General features: G+C 42.4%; 1 protein-coding gene across 6 annotated transcripts in view; it reads left to right on the forward strand.

Moving 5' to 3' along the window:
- Positions 1 to 23756, forward strand: part of LOC128696022 (sodium-dependent neutral amino acid transporter B(0)AT3) — a 152709-nt gene that overhangs the window by 440 nt on the left and 128513 nt on the right. The gene's annotated exons all lie outside the window — the stretch shown is intronic.

The following is a 23756-nucleotide window of genomic DNA, read 5'->3' on the forward strand; positions in this document are numbered from 1 at the left end:
AAGACTTTGTGTTAACTTATGACCAATTAAGTATTCACGGAATTTGATTACAGCGTCCATCGAAGGGCGAAACGGAGGATTGAGCCTTCAGCAATGCTTTCGCTGAAATTCCCTCACGGGTTTAGTGCTTCACTTGTACACAGTAACATTAATACTTATAATAATCTTCCAAGGAATGGTTTGAGAGAAACGTCCTCATGCTGAGGTGAGGATGCTGAGGCTAGGTTACGGACGTCTGAAACAATACGCTCGTTATCTGAGGTGTGAAGGGGGGATTTTGAAGTGACTTTAATTGTGAGAAAAACCCGTGTAATGACGACATACAAAAAAAAAAAATCTATTCCAAAAAGTAGGCAGTGAAAGCCAGTTTTATGGAGTCTCTCACAAAACACGAAGCCAGACACTTCTCGGATCAGCTGAAGGGAGTTCCGGCTTATAAACCCATCCTGTAAACCAGATAGTTTGCCGAGTAAAATGGCATTCAGATGCAGTGAATGTTTTTATTAACCAAGGGAAAAAAAGTGTCGCCCACGCAGTGGGCTTGATCAAGTCAGCTGACTTGATGAAGAAGAGAAATGAGGTCAGGATCTGTATTCTTCAGAGGAAATTTCTCCTCACCGGAGCTTTAGTCAAACGATGACTTTAGTCAGTGGAACAATTTTTCGTTTTCTGGGATGATAGGGCTTACATCTTTCGCTGACTTTTCTGTCCACCAAGATTTTTTTTTTAATATAACATCACGAGGTGCGTCTCGAAAGCAATAGACAATATCCATATCCATAAATATTTTTGTTAATGGTGTCCACGGCATCTCGGTGCCATTAACTCCGCCTCGTTGGTATTTATGTGGAATTTCAGTTCAAGACTTGATAAGGCTTTACACGAAGCGAAAAGTTGCCTCTGATAAAGATTTTTCAGAAACGTGTGCCGTTTCTACGTTATTATCGGCAGTACAATATTTAGACCCATTCAGAATATTTCCTGCCACGAAATATCCACCACAGTTTATACTGTGAAGTTATTACTTATTATGTTATCAGTCATCATTATGTTATCAATCATTACGTTATCAATTATTACGTTATCAATCATTACGTTATCAATCATTACGTTATCAATCATTACGTTATCAATCATAATTACGTTACCAATCATCATTACGTTATCCGGTCACCATTTCATTATCAGTCATCAGTGTTAACAAATAACCCAAGATAACTAGATTGGACACGTTCTACTGCCTTCAAGAACCGGTTTTTCTCTGATAGGGTAGACCAAAAAACCAGCAATTAGTCTACAGTAGGTCTCATGACCCAATAAAATGTTCCACTGATTGAGTACAAATCTATTTTTTAACGGAGATGAGTTTACAGGCAAAGAGCTGTTAACTGCGTCAGCTAATAGTATACCCCATCCCTAAGGTATACTTTAACCCATTCCCATTCTATTGCTTGTTGCATATGGGTTAATTGCTGAATACAGTTCATATGGGTTGAAATTATTCCATTCTGGGTTTCTGGTACAAAACACGTACTGCAGTGACTCGCTAGAGGGGAGAGATGTCGAAAATTTGTAAGGGAGCTGAAGTACGATGAAGTAGACGTGTTAGGTTAAGTAAGGTTAAGTTAGGTTAGGTAAGGTTAAGTTAGGTTAGGTTAGGTTAGGTTAGGTTAGGTTAGGTTAGGTTAGGTTAGGTTAAATTAGGTTAGGTTAAATTAGGTTAGGTTAAATTAGGTTAGGTTAGGTTAGGTAAGGTTCGTCAGGAAACAGGACAAGTGTTTCCTGACGCGGGTCTTGGTCATGTGATGACGCGCTGCTGGAGCTTCTGGTCATCTAGCCGAGGCCTTTCGCTGACTTACCGGTCCACCCCTTTAAAACTTATGGTTATGATTATAGCCAGCAGACGAGTGACTAGAAAGATATACACAGGGCAAGGAGATCTTAATTACTACAACGTTTCCTCTCGTGTAGGCAAAACGTTAGAGTAAACAGAGATTCCCTTTCGCTGTATGTGTCCTTTTAAACAAAAAACGGAGAAAAGTGCACACTTGCTTTTATTGTCACGAAGTTTCGCCCAGTTTAGAGCTTCATTTGTCTAAACATACACGTAATAAAGCTCAGTCAGTAGCCTATGGTCGTTTAAAATAAACTTTTATCCGGAATTGGGTCTTCACACTCAACTTGTTGCCCGGTCACTACTGTAGGTTGGTCGGTTAATGGGGTTTAAAGCTGGTCAACTACACAAAGGGTCATTAAAGGCCTCATGTAACCTTCTAGCCACCAAACAAGAATACTTTAATCCCTAAAATAGGAGTAAACTCGCAGCATATACACGCTGAGAGGAACACACCTCAGGGTGTTGCAAGGCCTCGTCTCAGACCGAGCCGCGGGGGCGTTGACCCCTAAAACCCTCTCCAGGAATATTTCTTATACAACACGGTATATTCCTCTTACTCATTTGTGGCAGTCTTCATGTTCGGAGTCTTCCTAGCTTCCGCAAAAGTTTAACTAGCTGTTCCTGTCAGTTTCCTCTGACAGCAAGGGGTTGGGTTCTCTGAGGTTCACTAAGAGTTGGAAGGGAAGCATCGATTCTGGTGTAATAAGGGATTTACACCGAGGGGTATATTTCTCTCAGAGTGTCTTTGTATATGCTGAGAGTGTATTTTATTCCCTGGTTATGTGCAGTCTTAATGACCCTGAAGTAGTCGATTGGCTTTAAACCTCATCAACCAAGCTAGTGTGTGTCTCTCTCTCGTGAATAGCAGACTGTGGATCGAGCCTCCAGCCCGTCCTGCGCTGAATTCTCCATATACTGTATGCACAATATTTATCCCAGGCGAGAGTCGCTATTATTTTTTTTTGCTAGTAGTCTGTCCGAGTAGCACTTGTGGCACCTCAGCCTCAAGCTATAAAAGACGTAACTTTTGCAATTAGATCGTTCAGTTTAATCCGAAAGACCGTTCAGTTGATTTCTGTCCGATCTTACAGCATACTACGTTGAACGTTATTCATACATATCTAGTTTCTTTTAATGAAATGCAACAGTCGGCTTACGTCTGTCAGTAAAACTTAATATTAGGAGTTTCTAAGCATTTTACGATTGCAGACCCACAATGGATTGCCAAATATGAACTGATACCCTATTCATCAGACTGTGGAAATCATCATTACCAGTTCTATTAGGTATCAGTAAAACCAAGTTATTGGTTTTACTTGACTTATGGACAGCAACGGTTCAGCTAAAAGAAAATTGCAATGATTTTATCATATTTGTTGAAAAACGACAAATTGTTCAGAGATCGAGTCCCATACCCCAATTATTTGGTTCTTATACCCTCTATTATTTAGTTTCCATACCAGCGTTATTTGGTTTCCATACCCCCATTATCTTGTTTCCATACCCCCATTATTTAGTTCCCACAGTCCCATTATTTGGTTCCCATACCCCATGAAAGCAAAAGACTCGGCAGACGGTGCAACATACTTCCCCCCCCCCCAGGTAAAAGCAGCGCTGCCGTGAGAACATTAAGAGATAGCACAATATGTGTCAGGGCCCCAAGACTGTTCAACTGCCTTCTAGCATTCATAAGGGGGATTACCAAATAGACCCCGAGGGGTATGGATACCCCCCGGTATCCGTGCGTCGGTATCCCCTCGCACGCTCAATAAAAACAGTTGGAGAATGAGTTGACATATACGTGAAAAATCCCACAAAATGGACTGGTTCACTGCTAGATATATTATGTCTACAGACTGATAAATGGCAGCCACTCAGTGTGGAAGACAGCACTTTTTTGTTACTGTAAAATGGCTTATTATGTTTTCATAGATCATAGATAAAAAAAAGGGGACAAGAGCTAGACTTGGTCTCGGGTGGGATGCGTCTCGTGACAATGAGAGTTGGGTCGCAGCTGGTGTCCTCTGTAAGTTATAAGCATTACAGTGTGTGGCGTGGCTGGAGAGTGTCTTAAGAGTGTGTGTTCCATACCTTGGTCAGTAATGACTGTGACCTGACACTTGATATACCGCCAGTCAGAATGTCGAAACACACATACATTCTCTCTCTCTCTCTCTCTCTCTATATATATATATATATATATATATATATAAGGGAGAGAGAGAGAGAGAGATATATATATATATATATATAAGGGAGAGAGAGAGAGAGGAACCACTTCCAGGACTCAAGTCCAGCTACCTGTTTTCCGATCTGCTCTCACTCCAATAGCACATGGAATCCGTAAAGCTACATGTTTCCACTTCTCGATCTCACTTGCTTACACGCGCCTGCTGGATGCTCATGCACCTACCACTTAAAACCTCATTCACACCCTCCCTTCATCCTTCTCTGAACGGAATGGTGGTTGACTGTCAACGTTTTGCTCTGCACCCGTAGGTCTCAGTCCTCCCCTGTTGGCATGATGCAACAAAAAGTGTACTCAAAATACACAGGTGCCAGACACTGCCTGACAGGTGCCAGACACTGCCTGACAGGTGCCAGACACTGCCTGACAGGTGCCAGACACTGCCTGACAGGTGACAGACACTGCCTGACAGGTGGCAGACACTGCCTGACAGGTGCCAGACACTGCCTGACAGGTGCCAGACACTGCCTGACAGGTGCCAGACACTGCCTGACAGATGACAGACACTGCCTGACAGGTGCCAGACACTGCCTGACAGGTGCCAGACACTGCCTGACAGGTGCCAGACACTGCCTGACAGGTGGCAGACACTGCCTGACAGGTGGCAGACACTGCCTGACAGGTGGCAGACACTGCCTGACAGGTGGCAGACACTGCCTGACAGGTGGCAGATACTGCCTGACAGGTGGCAGATACTGCCTGACAGGTGGCAGATACTGCCTGACAGGTAGTAGACACTGTCTGACAGGTGGCAGACACTGCCTGACAGGTGGCAGATACTGCCTGACAGGTGGCAGAAACTGCCTGACAGGTGGTAGACACTGCCTGACAGGTGGCAGACACTGTCTGGCAGGTGACAGACACTGCCTGACAGGTGGCAGACACTGCCTGACAGGTGACAGACACTGCCTGACAGGTGACAGACACTGCCTGACAGGTGGCAGACACTGCCTGACAGGTGGCAGACACTGCCTGACAGGTGGCAGACACTGCCTGACAGGTGGCAGACACTGCCTGACAGGTGGCAGACACTGCCTGACAGGTGGCAGACACTGCCTGACAGGTGGCAGACACTGCCTGACAGGTGACAGACACTGCCTGACAGGTGACAGACACTGCCTGACAGGTGACAGACACTGCCTGACAGGTGACAGACACTGCCTGACAGGTGACAGACACTGCCTGACAGGTGGCAGATACTGCCTGACAGGTGGCAGAAACTGCCTGACAGGTGGCAGAAACTGCCTGGCAGGTGGCAGAAACTGCCTGGCAGGTGGCAGAAACTGCCTGACAGGTGCCAGACACTGCCTGACAGGTGGCAGATACTGCCTGACAGGTGGCAGATACTGCCTGACAGGTGGTAGACACTGACAGGCGGCAGAAACTGCCTGGCAGGTGGTAGACACTGCCTGACAGGTGGCAGACAGTGCCTGACAGGTGGCAGAAACTGCCTGACAGGTGCCAGACACTGCCTGGCAGGTGCCAGACGCTGCCTGACAGGTGGCAGACACTTCCTGACAGGTGGCAGACACTGTCTGGCAGGTGCCAGACACAGTATGGCAGGTGCCAGGCTATGAATAGCCTGAGACAGTGTGGCGTCTCTCCTCACATACATACGTCGGAACTCCTGCTCATTTCTCTCGTCAGGTTCATCCTCTCCACATTTTGTTTGACCTCGCCTTGTTCTCACATTAATACCAGGTTCTGACAGGCACTGTCTGACCTAAATCAGCCTTGTAAGGAAGGGAAGGTAGCTCAGTGTCTCTGATATCATGTCAACTGAACGGTTGACATGATATCAAGAATGAAAATTGTGTACTAAACGCGAGTCAAGAGTTTATTAACATGACTGACGTTACACAATGTGTGTGTACTCTTAGTGAGCACACACACGTACACAAGCACAAAAAGCATGCACACACACACATACACACACACAAACACACATATTGTCAGGAAGTGGAACCATGTGGGGAGTGATGTAGTGGAGGCAGGAAACATACATAGCTTTAAGAAGATGTATGATAAAGCTCATGAAGCAGGGATAGAGAGTGGACCTAGTAGCGACCAGCGAAGAGGCGGGGCCGGTAGCAGTGAATCGACAATTTGAACCACAAATAGGTGAGTACACACACACACACACACATATATTAATACCCACACAAAACTGAGTTTCTAGCGACAACTGCCTTTAACAAGTGGCAACTAACACATTTCAACACACAGGACAGGAGGGAGAAGACAGTAAAAATGGTAAAAGGCTCTGAGGATTAAAGATGGAAAGGAAAACAATGACGAAACAGGAAAGCCAGAGAAGGAAGCGAGAAGGGAAGAGGAAAAGCAAATTAAAGAATTGATGGAAGAAAAGTTTTTTTTAATTTTTTTTTAACTGTGGTTTTTCAGGATAGAAAGATATGTAGTAGGAAAGATAAAACTTTTAAGAATTCTGTTTATGAGGGTAGAAACAAAGAGACTAGTAATGAGAGTCAATTAAAATCTGAGCGGATATGACGCAGTCTGTGTCGCGGAAGATTGAATGAAGGAGGAGGAGGAGGAGGGAGAGGAGAAGAAGGAGAAGGAGGAGGAGTAAGGAAAGGTAGAAAAAGAGACATGAGAAACAGAACCCTTTTTAAGTTTCTCCAGAATGAAAGCAAAGACACAGAGGGTGATACTCAGATGGAGTTACCAAGAAATGTGAAGTCACGAAAGAAAGAGGAGAGAAAAATGAAATGAGGACAAAATTCTCAGGAATAACGACAAATGTGATATATTCAGAGGGCTAGTAAATATTAAGGGAAAAAATTTAAAATAAAGAAGGATAAGAATCACTGATAGTTAGGAATTCATTGGAGATTTGAGGACTTAAGAAACATGTAAACAGGGATTTCAGTGAATATATAACAGGTACTGCAATGTCCGGAGAGACAAATATAATAATGGCAAGATGAGGCCAGGGGAAAAGTATGAACAGAATAACAGGACAAGGGTTCATACGTTGGTGACAGAGGCAAAAAGACCAAGTAGACAAAAACTAGACCCTTAATTCTAAGGGATTTCAATCACAAGGAGACTGAATGGGAAAACTGGGCCTTCCATAGGGGACTAGAAACTTGGAGAGCGAAACCTATAGAAACAGTGAAGGAAACAGCGAGAGTGAATAGAGATGAGCCAGGAAGACTCGACCTGGGTTTGTCACAACATCAATATGACATAGCTTAAATTACTTATGGGGGACCTCTAGTTGCCAACAGTCAAACAGTACTAAGTTCTGAATACCTGGACGAAAAGGGAATGGAGAAACTAACAGAAAAGGACACTGCAGACGGAAAGACTATGATGGAACGAGAAACCTTCTCAGATAAGCGGATTTGGAAAGAAAAGTAGGGGAAAATACTGTGCCAACAGGCACAGAAAAGATTTATACCATTCATGAAGAAAAGAGACAAGAAAAAAAAGCAGAGAAAATTCATAGCTAAACCAGGAATGCAGAGAGGCCAAAGGAAGGAGCAAGAAGGCTGGGAAGACATATAGAGCAAATCAGAGAGCCACAAGAAAATACGTACGAATAAGAAGAGAAACTGAGAAGCAGTCATATATGAGAAGCGACACCTGTGAAGGATCAAGTGAATAAGGCTAAGGAAGAAGGATGGCAAACTGACGGAAAATGACAGACATACGTGAAGAACTTAGCAAAAGATTCAAAAAGGTTTTAACTGAAGAAAGTGGAGAGTTGTCGGAATGCAGTTTTGTCAGATTAGATCAACACGTACTAGAAAACATTAGCTTGACAACGAAATTATGAGACTCCTAAATGAGCTTGATATTACAAAAGAAAAGGGACCAGATAACTTACCTCCATGGGTACTGAGAGAAGCAGAACAACTGTGTAACTTAGATCTACAATCAATCTCTCCAGTCAGCATAAGTGTTAAAGAAAAGGACACAGGTAAATTTAGTCCCTATATAAAAAGGGGACTACACAGAAGACATTAAATTACAGGCCATTACCTGTTACATTCACACTGGTAAAAGATCTTAAGAAGACAGAAAGGCAAAAGAATATTGGGACACTTGGAGAGATAAACGTACTTGATGGAAAATCAGCACGGATTTTGGGGTTCGAAATTCTGTGTTACAAATCTGCCCGAGTTCCATGACAGTTCATCTTCATAGTCTGGAACGATATCGTTCCAGACCATGTAACTGCACTCTTCTCCACCCTGAGGGACCGGCCACATCAAATACGTTTTCTCCAAGGTTGATGGACTGATTACATCATCTTTATTTCACTTCAACTGCTACCTTTGTATTTGACTGAAGAAACCTACTGTGTAGGCGAAACGTTTCATCAATTAAGATACCCAACTGTTGCACATGTGCCTTAATCTTCAGTACAGTTCTGGGTGGACTGGTTTTCTTGGATTACATGGAAGTATTTGACACAGTATCACTCCAGAGATTAGTTAAGAAATTAGAATAACATGCAATGAAAAAGAGTAGGTGAACGAACACAAATCAATAGCAACTGTAAAAACAAAAAGTAAGACGAATGTATCCAGAATTACTTATAGACACATCCGGCAAGTCTAATATACCTCACATCTGTCTGTAGCATGTGTCTCCAGCTGGACAGAGCTAACTGAGGGTCAAGCATACACCACTCCGTACCCGGAATTACCCACATGGGTTTAGCGATTCATATAATCTGGATGTAGCTGAACACACAATTGTTTATGTTATGACAAAAATTAAAAAAGTCCCCCTTTTTTTTTGGGGGGGGGGAAATTCCAAATTCTGCAGCTAAAATTTAAGTTTTCTTTTAAAACGCTGCGAGTAAATTTTTATTAATTTCCGACAGCGTTTTATTTTTTCCTAAATTATTTGTTGTAATATTTTTTTTTTAATCCTACGAACCAGTAAAGTATTTTCCAGATAAAATACCGAACACTTCATACTGGCACTAAATTTAGGCAAACTACGTGGCTTTAATGTATATTTGATATATTCCAGTATTTTCAGTTTTGCTCGCAATTTAAAGTTGAGAATCTATCATTTTTTTTATTTTTTTCTAGAGTTAAGGTGAGTTAGAGTTTGTGTTCTGCGGCTGTAAAGCGGAAAACATCCTTGTTGAGGGTCATGTGTATGACTGTGGTGGTGTTATTCTTTTGTGTTGTGTGGGGGGTTTTGTGTGTGTTTGTGTGTGTGTGTGTGTGTGTGTGTGTGTGTGTGTGTGTGTGTGTGTGTGTGTGTGTGTGTGTGTGTGTGTGTGTATGTGTGTGTGTGTGTGTGTGTGTGCTTACCTGTTTGTGCTTACCTATTTGTGGTTGCGGGAGTTAAGTCACAGCTCCTGGCCCCTCCTCTTAACTGGTCACTACTAGGTCCACTCTCTCCCTGCTCCATGAGCTTTATCGTATCTCTTTCTGTGTGTGTGTGTGTGTGTGTGTGTGTGTGTGTGTGTGTGTGTGTGTGTGTGTGTGTGTGTGTGTGTGTGTGTGTGTGTGTGATGACATCTTTGCAGTATGGCTACGAGAGTGGTGTCTCGTGTTCCTTCAACAATAATAAAGTGAAGCCATTCATCAACTTTGCAGGACTTGTTGCACTCTTTCCTCTTGCAACAACACACCCTCTTCTTTGTTAACTCACTCCACTCTCAGTCTCCTCTTGTTAGCTCACTCCACTCTCACCCTTCTCTTGTTAACTCACTCCACTCTTACCCTTCTCTTGTTAACTCACTCCACTCTCACCCTCCTCTTGTTAACTCACTCCACTCTCACCCTCCTCTCGTTAACTCACTCCACTCTTACCCTTCTCTTGTTAACTCACTCCACTCTCACCCTCCTCTTGTTAACTCACTCCACTCTTACCCTTCTCTTGTTAACTCACTCCACTCTCACCCTCCTCTTGTTAACTCACTCCATGTTGCAACCCCTGAATGGGTTACAATGATTATTATGTATATATAATGTATATTACCTTTTCATTTAATTTTATATTGCTTATATTTGCGATAATAGCTAAATCGTAAATGTATGACTTTATATTATTATTTGACTTTTATATTGTTATTTAGCTTATGTTGTTAGGATGTATATAAAATGTGCTCAGTTAGGCTTGATTGTCAAACTACTGTAATTATCGCTTGTCGCTCGTTATACTGCCGGCTTCTGAGCTGCAGTTGTCCACGTAGCTATCACGTGATCGAGGGGGGGGGGGTGTCCTCACCTCGTGTGAAGTATTCAGTCTGCTGGAGACTCGCTTGCTGGTTGGACAGCTTGTCTGTCTGAGTCTGCTGGAGACTCGCTTGCTGGTTGGACAGCTTGTCTGTCTGACAGTCTGCTGGAGACTCGCTTGCTGGTTGGACATTGTCTGTCTGAGTCTGCTAGAGACTCGCTTGCTGGTTGGACATTGTCTGTCTGAGTCTGCTGGAGACTCGCTTGGTGGTTGGGCAGATTGTCTGTCTCATTATTCTTGTTAGTTCTGTAGAACTTTGTTCTCAGAACATTGTAAAGACTTAGTGATTTTCGACGTTGTACTGAGGTTGTGTGTCACATAGACACTCTGAACATCTCAGGTCCTTAGCTATAGCTTCTGACCTAATTTTGTACTGGTTTCTGTGCATTGTCACAGTCGAGTTTTCCTATGCTGAACGAAGATTCAGTATTATGGGAGTTTTGTAACTTTGGTGGAGGATCTGCTGATGGTCCCTACTTAGTGTCGTTATATTATCTCCTTGATCCTGATTGTGTCGCAGTCGCATATTGCATTGCTATTGGGCTTAGCATTCTTTGTTGTTCAAGCAGACTGTTCGGGTTGCCAGTCGGTCAAGAAGTTAGTTTATTTGAGGACTTTGTCAGTCACTTGTTTAAGTCTTATTCGAGTATTGAGACATAGCTAACTACTTAAGAGCACTTACACGCATACACACACATGTACATATTTGTAATATCTTATTAAATGTTAATGTACCTGACGGTACTTAAGAATTATAAATGTGATATGTGCTTTCAGCACAATAATATTGAACTCGAGAGATTGATTTTATTTTGATTGATGTGATTTAATTTACTTTAATAATATACCTCTAGACAACTTATATACTTAATAAATTTATTAAATTTTAATTTCTCTAGTTAGTAGCCTACCAGTTGTAATCCTAAAGCACTATTGAACCATACTGAATTTTAATGGATAATTGGACAAGGATACTGACTACTTGTTACGAAAACCCAGTAACAGGCTGGATGCTAGAAGGGCAGTCCTTTCTAGTATTCACTGGAGATCTCTAAGCTTTTAGAATCGCGTTTTTTGTAACAAATGGGGGCCTGTCCGGGATCTTTTGATCCAAGGTGTTGGAGAAATTGTCCAGTTTGACATACTAGTACTTCTATGATCAAACACTTTGAGTACTTTCCTAATCTGAAGACTTTGAGTTTAGTCTTGTACAACATACCAGGTGGATGTATGTACCTGACTGAGTCTCTTGATCCAAGGAGATGGAAATACTGTTTATGAGTTCTAACTCTAAGACAACTAACACTAAAATTCCTATTAGGATTATAGTTTCCCATAATCACTCTCTCGTAGTACAATTATTTTCGTGATGTATGCCAAAGTGAAACAGTTAATTGATACTCTGACTTTGTCTGAGTTAAGTACATTAAAACTTCAGACGTGTTGGCAAGTAGCCAAATATCTCGGTGTGACGTATAACAGGAATTACACCGCAGAAACTGTCAGAGTATTAATTAAAGATATATTGTTTCCTGCTCATACAGAGATGTCTGATTATGATTCAGATTCAGAAAGTCTAGTGTCACAATTAGTAAGTATGATTCTATTTGATGAAGAAAGAGCAACTAGAGCAGTAGTGAGCCTCGTGTCTGAGCCTAGTGTAGCTCAGTTCTCGCTCACACCTTCCCGCCTCACTGACACTATAGTACAGAGTGTAGCTGGTGGGATGACACAGCCTAATACTAGTACAGTGTATGCTACACCTGTATCTACTTAGCCTAGAACCAAACTAGGAAACCAATACCTATTTACTATTATGGACGCTGCAACACGCTATCCCGAAGCTATTCCTATGAGAAAAATTAATGCTCGTGCTATTGTGAGAGCGCTGATGAAATTTTTCTCCCAGGTTGGATTGCCACGAGAGATACAGTCAGATCAGGGATCTAATTTCACTTCTAAGATCTTTCGAGAAGCATTATCCCACCTAGGAATAAAGTCTATACTTTCAACCAGTTATCATCCACAGTCACAAGGTGCTCTAGAGAGATTTCATCAGACACTGAAGTCCATGATGAGAGCTTATTGTGAACATTTTTCTAGAGACTGGGATGAGGGTATACCTTTTCTTCTGTTCGCTATGAGAGAAAGTGAGCAAGAAAGTCTCGGGTTTAGTCCGTTTGAACTAATATTCGGACATCAAGTGCGTGGTCCTCTCGCAGTGTTAAAAGACGTGTGGACAGGAAAATCAAATCCATCACTGAGTACTTCACCTTCATTAATGCAGCAACATTTGACAGCCGCTAGAGAGCTAGCTTCGAAAAACCTAGTTTCAGCCCAAGCTAGAATGAAGCAACATTATGACAAGCATGCTGTCTCTCGTTCTTTTAAAGCACGAGATAAGGTGATGGCTAGGAAATTAGTACCAGGTCATGCTCTACAAGCCAGGTATGATGGTCCCCTGGAAGTAGTGAAAAAGCTTAGCGACGTAAATTATTTGGTACGTACGCCTGGGAAAAAGTAATCTAATCATGTGTACCATGTTAACCAGCTCAAGGCATACTACGCTAGTCCTCTACCTACTACTTCTATTCTTCCTAGGACAGAGGAAGAAAACGTCAGTCTACCTGACATCTATTGAGGTATAGAGGTTCGTTTAGAAAATTCAGTGACTCTACAATCACTAGACGATTTTCTTAGTAACCTTGGGATTGATAAAGCTGGTGACATTAAAAACATGATTTTGCATTTCCCTGAATTATTCGGTGATGTTCCTAAACGTTGTACTCTGGGTGTACATGACGTTCATGTACAGGGAGCATCACCCATTAAGCAATCACCATATAGAATGAGTCCAACAAAGCATAAAGCATTGAGAGAAGAGGTTGATTTTCTGTTATCTCACGGACTTATTGAACGCAGTAAAAGTCCATGGGCATCTCCCTGTATTTTAGTGCCTAAACCTGACGGTAGTTTCAGGATGTGCACTGATTACAGGAAAGTGAACTCTGTCACCTTGCCTGATGGTTATCCTCTACCTCGCATTGACGACCTTATTGACCGTGTGTCAGGAGCCCAGTTTGTCAGCCGTTTAGATCTCTTACGAGGCTATTATCAAGTCCCGCTTACTGAACGTGCTCAAGAAATATCTGCTTTTACTGTTCAAGATGGATTGTTTAACTACCTCGTCACCCCCTTCGGCCTATGTAACGCGGCTTCTTCATTCCAACGTATAATGAACGAGTTGACCCACAACTTAGAAGGAGTAGAAGCCTACCTTGACGACTTAGTGGTGTACAGTGACGAGTGGGAACAGCACTTGACGCGTCTCAGAGCATTGTTCGAGAGACTGGCGCACTACAACTTCACTGTTAACTTAGCTAAATGTAGTTTTGGTCAAGCCAAGATTACCTATCTAGGCTTTTGTATCGGCCAAGGTGAGGTTGCTCCTATTGAGGCTAAGGTTCGTGCAATTTCTGAATTTCCAGTGCCACAGGATAGGAAAGGAGTACAGAGATTCCTGGGTATGGCAGGATATTATCGCAGGTTCTGTCCAAACTTTTCTCAGATTGCAGCTCCGCTCACTGAGCTTACTAGTAGCAAAGTTCAGTTCACCTGGACTAGAGATTGTTCAGACTCGTTCAAAAGGTTGAAACGTTTGTTATCCTCTGCTCCTGTGTTGAAGAGTCCTAATTTCAATCTTCCCTTCTTTTTACATATAGATGCGAGTGGCTATGCAGTGGATGCTGTGCTGCTCCAACAGTCAACATCCACTGATATTCTCCATCCTATATGTTACTATTCATCTAAGCTTAAACGACACCAGAAAAATTATGCCACTATTGAGAAAGAGGCTCTAGCTCTTGTGGTGTCCTTGGAACATTTTGACGTGTATTTGGGCACTTCCCCATTTAAAATTAACGTTTTTTCTGACCACAATCCACTCACTTATATAAATACCATGAAAAGTAAAAATGCTAGGATCATGAGGTGGGCCCTCAGAATCCAACCTTATTCTATTAGTATAAAACACATAAGTGGTCATTGTAATGTAATTGCTGACGCTCTGTCTCGTCCTTAATAATTATCAGTTACATTAAATTTACGTAATTTTATGCCCAAATACCTTTTGTTACTTGCTATGTCAAATTCAGTAAAGTAACTTAATCCCTCCAGCCCATATTAACTATATATACTCATGTCATGTCTAATTATTATATTTATATATTCACAGTAATGTTGTGTGAGGAGGAGACAAGCTGAGTGTTGAGTGAGTAGTGTGGTGTGGGAGATGGTACTGCGCGTGACGCAACACTGTCCTGCCGCAGACCCCCCCCTCACTACACACCTTAAGCTGTTTCATACTCAGATGTTCATACTGCCTAGCATTCCACAACCACTACTTAAGAGTGGAATGCAGTCTCCTCTACTATGATCGAGCCTCAACGTGCCCTCCTTGTCAGCGCTATCCTGTCTCTACACTGATGTACATAACCACGAGTATGAGCAGATACAATACTGTGTCCTGCCCTAGAACTAGAGGCATATCCTAGTGACGGACGCTGTGAAATTGTAGAGGTGCTTGGCACAAGAGAGACTCGTTAATATTGATATTGATAATATTGATATGAGTAACCAGAAATAATGTGAAAGACATTCATGCAACTCCTAGTGCGACCCTCTGTCGTGTTGGGGGGGGTGTTGCAACCCCTGAATGGGTTACAATGATTATTATGTATATATAATGTATATTACCTTTTCATTTAATTTTATATTGCTTATATTTGCGATAATAGCTAAATCGTAAATGTATGACTTTATATTATTATTTGACTTTTATATTGTTATTTAGCTTATGTTGTTAGGATGTATATAAAATGTGCTCAGTTAGGCTTGATTGTCAAACTACTGTAATTATCGCTTGTCGCTCGTTATACTGCCGGCTTCTGAGCTGCAGTTGTCCACGTAGCTATCACGTGATCGAGGGGGGGGGGTGTCCTCACCTCGTGTGAAGTATTCAGTCTGCTGGAGACTCGCTTGCTGGTTGGACAGCTTGTCTGTCTGAGTCTGCTGGAGACTCGCTTGCTGGTTGGACAGCTTGTCTGTCTGACAGTCTGCTGGAGACTCGCTTGCTGGTTGGACATTGTCTGTCTGAGTCTGCTAGAGACTCGCTTGCTGGTTGGACATTGTCTGTCTGAGTCTGCTGGAGACTCGCTTGGTGGTTGGGCAGATTGTCTGTCTCATTATTCTTGTTAGTTCTGTAGAACTTTGTTCTCAGAACATTGTAAAGACTTAGTGATTTTCGACGTTGTACTGAGGTTGTGTGTCACATAGACACTCTGAACATCTCAGGTCCTTAGCTATAGCTTCTGACCTAATTTTGTACTGGTTTCTGTGCATTGTCACAGTCGAGTTTTCCTATGCTGAACGAAGATTCAGTATTATGGGAGTTTTGTAACTTTGGTGGAGGATCTGCTGATGGTCCCTACTTAGTGTCGTTATATTATCTCCTTGATCCTGATTGTGTCGCAGTCGCATATTGCATTGCTATTGGGCTTAGCATTCTTTGTTGTTCAAGCAGACTGTTCGGGTTGCCAGTCGGTCAAGAAGTTAGTTTATTTGAGGACTTTGTCAGTCACTTGTTTAAGTCTTATTCGAGTATTGAGACATAGCTAACTACTTAAGAGCACTTACACGCATACACACACATGTACATATTTGTAATATCTTATTAAATGTTAATGTACCTGACGGTACTTAAGAATTATAAATGTGATATGTGCTTTCAGCACAATAATATTGAACTCGAGAGATTGATTTTATTTTGATTGATGTGATTTAATTTACTTTAATAATATACCTCTAGACAACTTATATACTTAATAAATTTATTAAATTTTAATTTCTCTAGTTAGTAGCCTACCAGTTGTAATCCTAAAGCACTATTGAACCATACTGAATTTTAATGGATAATTGGACAAGGATACTGACTACTTGTTACGAAAACCCAGTAACAGGCTGGATGCTAGAAGGGCAGTCCTTTCTAGTATTCACTGGAGATCTCTAAGCTTTTAGAATCGCGTTTTTTGTAACACTCTCACCATCCTCTTGCAACTCACTTCACTTCTCACTTTCTTACTGCAGCTGCACTCTCTGCACTCTTCACTCGCCAAATACTACTTTCTAAGACTTACTATCTGCAACATTTTATGACCATCTCCTGCAACATAATATTGTTTTCCCTTGCCGTTACTTATCATAAGAAACTTTATCTATTTTTTTTCGTAGCCCCGAAGATTTCGATTAGATTTTACTGCCCAAGAGAGTAATTTATTACTCAGCTTATATCCATCCTGTGGACGGCAGCGCCGGAGCATAGATAAACAAACCCTTAGGAACTAGGCCCTTAAAAAGGGGTTAAGAATCAAGCATATATTGTTCTAGTACGCATAAGGCTGCCTCATATATAAGAACATAAGAATGGAGGAACACTGCAGAAGGCCTACTGGCCCATGGAAGGCAGGTTCTTATTGCAAGGCACTATGTACTGGTGGGGAAGCATATATATGTCTGGTCAATGCATCAGTCGATCTGTTTACATTGCAAATTGCTCTGTAAATGGGCTTATTAACGTTCAAGTTACAATAGTGATTTATAGATGAATTAAGGTATCTGAATTTATTCCAGTGATATTCAACTACATTATTTACTTCTCTTCTGTGTGTACTTGGCACAGATACACTGTAGTTATATTCTACATTTTTGTTCAAGGTGTTTTATTTTGTTAATTTAACAGTTTTATCATGCAGGAGTTATTCAATTATCAATGAAATTCATGAGAATTTTACGTTAATTAACTGGCTATTATTCTGATTTTTAATATCTGCTCCTGGCTTCTCCAGTGAGCGGGTTATTAAAGTTATTGTGTCCTCAGTGATGCAATAAAATCACTGATGATCAGGGAGTCAAGCTCAACGTCATAAGTAAACTCTTGTACCATGAAGGTAGCAAACAATTCATTTTTGTAGTGTAGATTTCCAGCTGTTAATTCTTATGTCTAATTCAACATAATTCCTATAATTCTCATCTAGAGCGAGAGCAACAAGAGCAGATGCAGCCCTGCCAGTAGACTCCTGCTTAGATCCATCAGTGTACATAATTTGTGATATATTATCACTATAAGTTAAGCCAGAAATTTCTTCTGGATTAGTTACCTTTGCAGTTGCTTTAAGAAAAGGATTACTTGAGATGAGTTTCTTGCGAGGAGCTTCAACACGTGTTAAATGAAATAAATAAGTACAACATTAATGGAGGGGTGAGGTGCTCGTGCTGTCTTCAGAGATACACTTCGTGCACGTTGTTAACTATAACTTAATTGCATGTTTTCTCAACCCGTTAAGATCTGTGTTCATTTACATCTAGACACCTGGTAAGATTTCTAGTGTTGGATTCAGGCTCACTTTTTAAGCATTCTAATACAAAGTACAGTGTTCATCAGGATTAGCCAATCAGCGATCTTGTAACACCAAGTTCCTTCCTTATATTAAGAACTCTGGTAGCATCAGAACAGTCAAGAAGATTTCTGGGGATTTGAGTCTGCATTAGTTCCACCACTGTTACTGCTATTACAACCATTACCACCACCACCACTACCACTACCACCACTACCACAACCACTACCACCATCACCACCACTACCTCCACCACTACCACCACCATCACTGCCACTACTACCATCTCCACCACCACACCACCACCACTACTACCACCACCACCTCTACCACCAATGATGGATGCAGCTATCAATTGAAGTTTAATATCCCATATTCATCAATGTCATTTGAACCTCAATCGACTTCTGTGATTGGTTATGTGTTGTAGTGATGGTGGTGATGGTGGTGGTAATATTGTTGTTGTTAGTGATGGTAGTGATGGTGGAGGTAATATTGTTGTTGTTAGTGTTGGTGGTGGTAATATTGTTGTTGTTAGTGATGGTGGTGATGGTGGGGGTAATATTGTTGTTGTTAGTGGTGGTAGTGAGAGTGGTGGTAATATTGTTGTTGTTAGTGTTGGTGGTGGTAATATTGTTGTTGTTAGTGATGGTGGTGATGGTGATGGTGGGGGTAATATTGTTGCTGTTAGTGTTGGTGGTGATGGTGGTGGTAATATTGTTGTTGTTAGTGGTGGTAGTGAGAGTGGTGGTAATATTGTTGTTGTTAGTGGTGGTAATGTTGTTGTTGTTAGTGGTGATAGTGATGGTAGTGGTAATATTGTCGTTGTTGTTAGTGGTGGTGATGGTGGTAGTAATAATGTTGTTAGTGGTGGTGGTGATGGTGGTGGTAATAGTGTTGTTAGTGGTGGTGGTGATGGTGGTGGTAATATTGTTGTTGTTAGTGGTGATAGTGATGGTAGTGGTAATATTGTCGTTGTTGTTAGTGGTGGTGATGGTGGTAGTAATAATGTTGTTAGTGGTGGTGGTGATGGTGGTGGTAATAGTGTTGTTAGTGGTGGTGGTGATGGTGGTGGTAATATTGTTGCTAGTGGTGGTGGTGATGGTGGTGGTAATAGTGTTGTTAGTGGTGGTGGTGATGGTGGTGGTAATAGTGTTGTTAGTGGTGGTGGTGATGGTGGTGGTAATAGTGTTGTTAGTGGTGGTGGTGATGGTGGTGGTAATAGTGTTGTTAGTGGTGGTGGTGATGATGGTGGTAATATTGATGTTAGTGGTGGTGGTGATGGTGGTGGTAATATTGATGTTAGTGGTGGTGGTGGTAATATTGTTGTTAGTGGTGGTGATGGTGGTAGTAATATTGTTGTTGTTAGTGGTGGTGGTGGTGGTGGTGGTGGTGGTAGTAATATTGCTGTTGTTAGTGGTGTAATATAGTTGTTAATGGTGGTGGTGGTAGTAGTAATATTGTTGTTGTTAGTGGTGTAATATAGTTGTTAGTGGTGGTGGTGGTAGTAGTAATATTGTTGTTGTTAGTGGTGGTGGTGATAGTGGTGTAATATCGTTGTTAGTGGTGGTGGTGATGGTGGTGGTAATATTGTTGTTGTTAGTAGTGGTGGTGATGGTGATGGTGGTAGTAATATTGCTGTTGTTAGTGGTGGTGGTGATGGTGATGGTGGTAGTAATATTGCTGTTGTTAGTGGTGGTGGTGATGGTGATGGTGGTAGTAATATTGCTGTTGTTAGTGGTGGTGGTGATGGTGGTGGTGATGGTGGTGGTAATATTGTTGTTAATGGTGATAGTGATGGTGGTGGTAATATTGTTGTTAGTGGTGGTGGTGGTGGTGGTGGTGGTGATGGTGGTGGTGGTGGTGGTGGTGGTGGTGGTGATGATGATGGTGGTGGTGGTGATGGTGGTGGTGGTGGTGGTGGTGGTGATGGTGATGGTGGTGATGGTGGTGGTGATGGTGGTGATTGTGGTGATGGTGGTGGTGGTGATGGTGGTGGTGGTGATGGTGGTGGTGATGGTGGTGGTGGTGATGGTGGTGATGGTGGTGGTGGTGGTGATGGTGGTGATGGTGGTGGTTGTGGTGGTTGTGGTGGTGGTGGTGATGGTGGTGATGGTGGTGATGGTGGTGATGGTGGTGGTTGTGGTGGTGGTGGTGGTGGTTGTGGTGGTGGTGGTGATGGTGGTGATGGTGGTGGTGGTGGTGATGGTGGTGATGGTGGTGATGATGGTGGTTGTGGTGGTGGTGGTGGTGGTGATGGTGGTGGTTGTGGTGGTGGTGGTGGTGGTGATGGTGGTGGTGGTGGTGGTGATGGTGGTGGTGGTGGTGGTGATGGTGATGGTGATGGTGGTGGTGGTGGTGGTGGTGGTGGTGGTGATGGTGATGGTGGTGATGGTGGTGATGGTGGTGGTGGTGGTGGTGGTGGTGGTGGTGGTGGTGATGGTGGCGGTGGCGGTGGTGATGGTGGCGGTGGAGCTGGTGGTGGTGGTGATGGTGGCGGTGGTGGTGGTGGTGGTGGTGGTGGTGGTGGTGATGGTGGTGGTGGTGGTGGTGGTGGTGATGGTGGTGGTGGTGGTGGTGATGGTGGTGGTGGTGGTGGTGGTGGTGGTGGTGGTGGTGATGGTGGTGGTGGTGGTGGTGGTGGTGGTGATGGTGGTGATGGTGGTGGTTGTGGTGGTGGTGGTGGTGGTGGTGGTGATGGTGGTTGTTGTGGTGGTGGTGATGGTGGTGATGGTGGTGGTGGTTGTTGTGGTGGTGGTGGTGATGGTGGTGGTGGTGATGGTGGTTGTTGTGGTGGTGGTGGTGATGGTGGTGATGGTGGTGGTGGTGGTGATGATGGTGATGGTGGTGGTGGTGGTGATGATGGTGGTGGTGGTGGTGGTGATGGTGGTGATGGTGGTGGTTGTGGTGATGATGGTGGTGGTGGTGGTGGTGATGGTGGTGGTGGTGATGGTGGTGGTGATGGTGGTAGTATTAACGGTAATGATAATGCCCCAAAACAATGAAAATCTGAGTGTAAAATAATCGTAATAAAACTATAACAATCCCAAATAGGATTAAAAAAATCTGCAGGATAGATAATAAAAATCCTAAGGAGAGGGGACCAGGTGAGTAGGATATGTAATCCACATCACCAAGGAGAGATAAGCAGAGTGGATAACATGGATGTGATAGCTCTCGTTCTCTCTCTCCCTCTCTCCACATTTTTCCTCCTCACCTCGCACTTCCCCCTCCCCCTCACACTTCCCCTTCCCCCACTTCCCCTCCCTCTCCACCATTGACGTCACTCTCCCTCATATACCACAACAAAGGAAAGGTCATGTCTATCACTTCTCACTCTGTTGTGTGTTCTCTACCTCGGCATCTACCTCTCTTTAAACACCTACATATTTTTTTCAATAATAATAATAATAATAATAATAATAATAATAATAATAATAATAATAATAATAATTTCTAACATATATTACACTCTTTTCCCTATTTTTCCTCGCAAGGAGGAACTCATAGGAAGCAGTACAAAGATTTGCAACAAGACTAGTCCCGAAGGAGAAGTTAAGGGAACTCAGCCTGATGACACTGAAGGGCAGGAGGACTAGGGGAAATATGATAACGACGTACAGAATACTGAGAGAGATTGACAAGGCGAACAGAGACTGAATGTTTCAGAGGTGGGAAACAGGAACAAGAGGGCATAACTGGAAGTTGAAGATTCAGATGAATCATAAGGATGTTACGAAGTATTTATTCAGCCTCAGAGGTGCCAGGAAGTGAAACAATCTGGAGAATGAAGTGGTAGAGGCGGGATCCATACATAGCTTTAATAAAAGGTACGATAAGACTCTTGGAGCCAGGAGAGAGAGAATGGGTATAAGGAGCGACCAGTGAAGAGGTGGGACTAGGAGCTGTGAATCGACTCGTACAACCACATATAGGTGAGTACACTCGGTACCTACCGAATGCTGGTTGGACGTGGGGTCTAGGTGTAATTAAATCTATCGAACATCTCAGCCCGGGATTGATTCCTGATCCTTCGGTTGTGAGCCAGAAGCGCTCAGTAGAGCATCAGAGTTAAGCAGGGAGAAACAGGTACCTCCAGCAAGTCAGCAGTGCCAGGGCTAACGTTTTCCGTTGGCACTGTTGTGTATTAGAATTCTGTTCAGCAACGGCAGCTTCTGGAAAGGACCGTTTCATTCGAGCGAAGCGCTAAACCCGCGTGGGCTACTCAGAATGGTGCTTTTGATTACAGAAATGATGTCACAAGCGCAGCAATCTCTATTCAGTTTCCAACAATTTGTGAGGAAGAAGACAATGATTCTTGGCTTCAAACATTTCCTAGGAAAGTGCTGGTAAAATACCGGAAAATGCCTGAAGAAAACGCCATGAAAATCAAAATATACAAGCTATGCTATTTGTTATGAAGTGTTTACACACTGAAGCCAAAACATAATAGTCTTACCATCTTATGAGCAAGAGATTGTAATAACTAACTACAATGGATCAATTATAATTTTTTTTTCATGAAACATTGCTTCCATTAGGAAGCGGTTGCCTGACTTACATCATGTTAGTACAGTCAAGTATACTGATGGTATCTGTTTGCAGGACTGTCGAGTACAGGTTGGATCACCTCCAAAGTTGACGGGATATGTAGCTTATACCTTAAGGTCAACCAACTGTTGTGTGTTGTATGTTAGAAAGAACTTGCCACATTCACTCCTCGTCCTGCAGAGTCGAGTAAGCATGCAGTATCATGGTGTCAAAATACATGCAGGCAACTTTCCATCAACATCTTTGATCTTTATGCTCCAGAGAACCAGGTTCGACATGATGCTTTACCAGATCACATCAATAATGAACCTGCCCTTATTCTTGGAGATTTTAATGCCAGACATGAGAATATTGGTGGGTCTATAACACCAATGGAACTAAACTAATGAAATTTCTAAATGAGAAAGGTAATGTTCGAACTGTGGGCATTACTGAGCCTACTCACATATATGGTGGCATACTAGACCTGTGCCTTCTATTTAATGTATCATATACGATGCATGACTGTCATAGTGGATCTTCTATCTGATCACTTCCCAAGACTCACAACTGTCAATTTTGATCATATCACCAGCAACAAGAAGCTAAATACAGAAAGAGGAAACTTCTTCTCAAACCACAACACAGAGATAGCTTTATTAACCACTTGGATCAATGGTATAAGAATTACGAGCCCATTAACACACAAAAATTAAATGATGGTTTAGTTGCCACTACTGAGACTGTGTTCACAGATCAAGTGAACAGAAAAGGACGACATAAATCTTCAACCATAAATGGCAACAAATACCGTTGTAAATACTATAATGATTCGCAACTACGCAATTTAACACATGCAGCAGCTAGGAGGTTTGGTAAAGCATACCGTGAATGTAGAACCCAAGACTTACTCGGAACGTTCTAAGCTGCACTAACATATGCAAGGAATAGAAAGCAAGAACTCAGGCAACAAGAATGGGAACAATTTGTTAGTGGGTTTAATAGGTCTACCCCTTTAAGTCTGGCTTGGAAATGCATAAAATAATCAGGAAAAAGACTGGTAATGTGGCTCATTCCTTTCCTCTTGAAAAAGCAGATGACCTCATAAATAACTGGTCCAAAACATCCAGGCATGAAAACCTTCCATCTCGTATTAGAAAAAAACCTAGAGTGCTTCTGAAGGAAGGTTGAAACTGATTTTATGAGCCAAAATATTGATGAAAGTGCTTCCCTTTTCACCGAGTATTAATCAGATAATGCATTAAATAAAGGCTAAATACTGTCAAAGCTTTTGCTGGCTATAACCCCAACTATGATGCTGATGTTGAGAATAGTGAGAATGATGTACATAGCCTATGTTAGGTCCTTGATTATGCTGCTCCCATGTTGATATTATCCT

This window comes from Cherax quadricarinatus, chromosome 48, assembly GCF_038502225.1.
Source record: "Cherax quadricarinatus isolate ZL_2023a chromosome 48, ASM3850222v1, whole genome shotgun sequence".
NCBI classification, from domain to species: domain Eukaryota; kingdom Metazoa; phylum Arthropoda; class Malacostraca; order Decapoda; family Parastacidae; genus Cherax; species Cherax quadricarinatus.